Genomic DNA, 5,261 nt, shown 5'->3' with positions numbered 1-5,261 from the left:
CTCATATTTTCTTAAAAGTTTCAATTTTAAATTTTTTTTAGGATCAGAAAAGGTTGAAATTTAAGGTTGTGATGACTATTTATCATAACATATTTTTAGTATGATTCTAGTCCTTTTAAATGCTTTTTGCTATTAATTTTTTTGTAGAATTTAATAAAGATTCCGAAGAAACATAGAAAAGTCTAATTTAAATCAAAATTATCCTAACTAAACAAATTTTATGCTTTTTACTATGTAAGTAATGATGAGAAATAAATAAGGACTAAAACACAAGAAACAAAAGAAAAAGAAGAGCACCAAAAAAAAAAAAGGGTAGAAGAGCTCCTTACATATTCAATAGATTACAGAGAATCTATATATACAATATTTATTTACTTTATACAGATAAAACTTAGGGTCATGCTAACATGTGCCCTTCGGGCACATGTTAAGGATACTATAATTAGAAAAAGTTAAATATAATTAAATGTAATAAAGTCATATTTAAAGTTTCGATACATTGAATATACGCGTTCCAAGAAAATAATTCTATAAATATCTCATTATCTTGTGCCTTTGGGGCACATGTTAGCTTTTCCCTAAAACTTATTGGTTTATTTGATTTGGAAGGAAGAACTTGTTAGCACCAATATGAATTAAATATTTTTGAATCTCCTTATACTATATTTCTTCAACATCTCAACGCATGCAATTGTTCCACACTACTTCTTATGAAACAATATAAGTTATAGGGATTAAATGAACATATAATTAGTCAATGATAATATCTCATCCTCAGTCAAACACATATGTTGACTATTGACTTATATATAAAGATAAAGAGAAGTGTTCAAAGTTGACATTTCAAACGCAAGTTCGTGTGTTATTTCTCATCAATATTTGGTGACTTTTCATATGCTTCTTTCTCTATAAATCCAACATTCAACAAACCTCCACAAATATAGATCAAACCCGTTAAATTTGGTGACTGCAAGCAAAAGCATCCTTCTTCTGCTACAATATTTGAAGAAATAAATAATAGGAGAGAAGAATCAAGTTTGAAAACTTGTAATATTTCACATGACTCTTGCTGTGGCCGTAGGTTGTCTCACCCACATGCCAATGCTGCCAACCTCCAACTGTAGGTCTAAAAAATCAGTGATAATAATTACCATGTAAGTATATGCTCCTTCAGTTCTTTAAATTTATGAGCTATAAACTGATATGATATATTATTTATACTAATTTATTATTATCTTTTTTCTTTCTTTTCTTTTCAAACAGAGGCAAGTTATATTTAGTGTTTCTTCTCAGAAAATGCAGTGATGATAACAACAAAAGACCAGTTGAAAAGAGTAAAAGAAAACCAGGTGGCACAGGTGTAGGAGGGTTGGGGCCTGGTCCACATTCGAATATTACTGTTCAGCGACCAGAAAATGCTGAAGATGGTGAAATACTTGACAGCAATACTTTGGCATTCGATTTCACTCCAAATGAGTGGTTGGTCATATTTCTTTTTTTGATCCTCTTGGTGGATTTGACATGCTTTAAAACGCATTAATTAATTTGGAGTTGTTTTAGTTTACTTAATTTTCTGTTCTAATTGGATTTTGATTATAATTCTTATCTATTATTAATATATAAAAGCAAAAGTACTTGGAAATACCATTTAAAGCCCTCTGATAAAAACACTAAAACTTTTCTTATTCCATGGATAAAAAAGACTTTTTGTAAAATAACTCAATATCATTCATTTGGCATTTATTACGGGTGATGTGGCAGCACCCAATAATTTGTTGCATTTTATATTTTTTTATTCCATTATTAATTGAAAGATTGGCAATTAAAACGATACATTTATGCAGCCGAAATTAAAAAGCCATCATAAAGTGGTTTTACATTTTTCAAATGAAAGTTCTCTTTCCCTATGTTCAATGCACGAGAAGCTCAACCAAGACCATGAGTAAAAGTTAGAAAACCCTTTCACTATTTAATTTCATCCTAAACAATGGATCTGAAAGCAAAACACATATCTAAATTCATCCGCCCAAATATCGCACGGTTGAATATTTAATTTAGGGTTTGAAATTTTATGAAGTCATAATCCATGGCTAATCATCATCGTTCTCCAAGTTCTTCATAAAAAATCGTTCTTCCACCTCAAGAACTCCTCGATGATCTTTGCAGGTTAGTAATTTTCATTTTCTACTTTCGGTTTGATTCTTTTTTTGCTTTTTATTTGCATTACCTAAGGAATTCTGTGATATTTTTTTCTGATTTCTCTGATATTGTTTTTGTTTACTCTTTTTTATATTAGTTTCAAGTTTTGTTGAAATGGTTTGGCATGAATTTATAAAAGGCCAGATGAACGACGATTTTGACTTTGCGCCCGCCTAATCTTGCTGCTACTGGAGTATATGGTGAAGATCATGCTGGTGTTGTTGTTGGTAGAAATGTCGTGCTTATAGGTAATTCATTTGGTAGATGCTTAAACATATACGTATGTTCATTTTGTAGATGCTTAAACATATACGTATGTTCATTTTGTTTGATTCATTTTTCAGGAAATAATTTTGGTTTTTAATACTTTAGTTGCTTCTATCTGGATTTGATAATGAGAAAATACTTCTTATTTCATAAGTGATGCTTGAGGAAAGATTTGGTCAATTTTTCCACTATGTTTTTTCAAATCTGACTAGAAATCTCACTACTTTTTATGTTTTACCCATTGTTGTCCTTGGTAATTGCTCTGATATATTTATTGATTGGTGGATGAGGATTATAGATCTGGGGCATAACCTTTTTCTTTTACCATTTTTAATTTTTATATTGAGGTTTGTCCAGCCTGCTGATTTCTTTCTATTCTTTAAAATGGAAAAAAGGAACCGAGATCCAAATTAATGGTATTTTTATGATCTTTTATTTCTAATTACAATTATCTTGGTTATTTAATATCTACACATGCTTAAAAATTATATAGAGTAGAGAATCATATTTAAATAAATAATTTTTTTTCTGCTACAGCTGCCTTGGAAATTCTCTCAATGGACGGTTTTAGAGAAATTTTGGAAAGGAAGATGCAGAGTTAGTGTTGAAGCAGAATGAGTCTGTAGTGCTTGATATCATTCAAAACAATTCTTGAAGATACTTTACAAATTGACATGTAGAAGTGTATTATATAAAAGATATCATTTAAATATGTAAAAGAGTTAAAATTGTCACTTTATAGCGTCATTACATGTCAAATAGTGTGATACTGTCTGCGGTTCTTTTTTAAGCTATAGTTTTTCTTTTGTCTATAATACCCTTAATTTTTAATCCTTTCAATATATTTCTTCTCTCTCATAATAGATAATTTGAGACAATTTTGACAAAACTATAATTATTACTATTAAACATGAAATATTTGTTAAAGGTCAGACTTAATATCACATATTTAAGTCACGGTTTTTTTTTTTAAATTTCAATATAAAGAAAAACTTTATCATACATGCATCACATAATTCAAAATTTAAAACGAGAAACTTTTTAATGATTTTAACATAAAAACGAAAAATTGAAAACAATTTATTATTAATCAATACTTATGATTTGATTATAGGTCAACTTTTATTGTCAATTAATACTTTTGAAAATAATTAAATTCATTAAATATGGTCAATTTTTATTTTTAGGTTTTCAATTTTCATTTGGATAATGATATTTGTAGCGAAACAGCTTGCTCACGATCACTACAAGCTATAGGTATATATGGTGGAAATTTTTTTATTGTCATCCATTCATGTATTTAATAGTAAGTATTTAATAGTAAATAGTAAACAAATAATTCAAAATGTATATATGGTGGGACAATACAAGGTAGACAATGGTTATGTTTATTCGTGATCCATTCGTGAGGTTTATTTTCGTTACAAATAGCATCACTCTTTTTATTTATAGGTTTGAAAACTATTTATTTAAAACCTGTAAATAAAAGTTTTACACTATTTTTATAAATTATATTGTTGATCCAATTTAAAGTAAGTGATAATAAATAAAATAAATTACTTGTGATTGATGTAATTGAAATTTTATTTATATCATTTTACAAATTTGCTTATAAAATCAAATTAATAATAACCAAATTGTCATTTTGATTTAATACCAATGTTTTTTTAATTTCTTAATAATCTAACTAAATAAAATATATTTAAAAAAATCCTATCATTCAATTTATTAAATCTAATCAATTATTATAAATTTTAATTTTCTTATTAAACCAATTATATTTTTTTATTTAATTATAATATGTTTTATTTTGAAATTTTTATTAATAAATAAAACAAATAATTTTGAAATTATTATTATTGAATGAAATTATTATTTATAATACAATTAAAAGTTCGGTATATTAGTAAATTTATACCTAAATTTTTGAATTTCTATAAGAAATTAATAAATATGTATTAAGTTGTATAAAAACTAAATTTCAAATTATTATACAATATTTTAATTGATTTTAGTTATTCTTAGATCTGGATTTTTTTAAAGTTATGTAATTTGCTTATACTACTAATTTGTTTTTTTATTTATTTTTTTTATTAAAATTAAAATTTCTAACTTGAAATAAAATATATTTTATAATTATTTAGATTATTAGAAAAAGGTTAATAAAAACAAATCAAAATTAATAGAGATAAAATTTATAACTTTTTACTACAATTTATACCTTTTTTTATTCCAAAGTTAAATATTTAGTTTTTCATTATAAAAATATAAGAATAAAAATTATTTTGTAATTATTTAGATTCTTATTTGAGATAAAATATATTTTGAAATTATTTAGACTTTTATAGAAAGTTTAATAAAACAAAACAAAATCAATTGAGATTTTGTAATTTTTGTAAACTTATGAAATAAAACTTCTCAGAATTTTTTCAAATTAACTTCATAATTGTAATCATGTTAAAAATATGTTAATGGGTAGTCATGAAAATTTAATTACAAATGGTAATCATAAAAAATTATGATAAAAGATAAAAATTTATTAATATAGTCAATTTTATAAATTGAATAATCTACGATTGTTTTTATAAACGGGAATAAGTTACAAAGCATTTTAAATTTGAGATTTTATATTTATTACATTATCCAGTGGAGACTACTTAATGTGGTTATTTTAAATATATGAGAATAAATATATATTATTTACCATACATATGTTTTAAATTTCTATTTTTTTTATAATTTTACATATTCAAAATCTAATTACTCTATTAACATATTCATATTTTTATTATTTG

At 25.0% G+C, this 5,261-nt stretch overlaps 1 long non-coding RNA gene across 3 annotated transcripts; it reads left to right on the top strand.

Annotated features, from left to right (window-relative positions):
- The first annotated feature begins 903 nt into the window (after positions 1-903).
- LOC131647778 (uncharacterized) lies at positions 904-3,462 on the top strand. 3 transcript variants are annotated; one of them, XR_009297961.1, is made up of 3 exons: positions 904-1,154; positions 1,264-2,882; positions 3,004-3,462. It is a non-coding gene; the product is annotated as an uncharacterized LOC131647778 (long non-coding RNA). The 3 variants fall into 3 exon arrangements; XR_009297959.1 differs by having other exon boundaries at positions 909-1,154; positions 1,264-2,447; positions 3,004-3,455; XR_009297960.1 differs by having other exon boundaries at positions 911-1,154; positions 1,264-2,166; positions 2,297-3,462.
- Positions 3,463-5,261: the final 1,799 nt, after the last annotated feature.

Source organism: Vicia villosa, linkage group LG2, assembly GCF_029867415.1.
Source record: "Vicia villosa cultivar HV-30 ecotype Madison, WI linkage group LG2, Vvil1.0, whole genome shotgun sequence".
Taxonomy (NCBI): domain Eukaryota; kingdom Viridiplantae; phylum Streptophyta; class Magnoliopsida; order Fabales; family Fabaceae; genus Vicia; species Vicia villosa.
The sequence above is the reverse complement of the archived record's forward strand: the minus strand, read 5'-3'. Positions and strand labels throughout refer to the sequence as shown.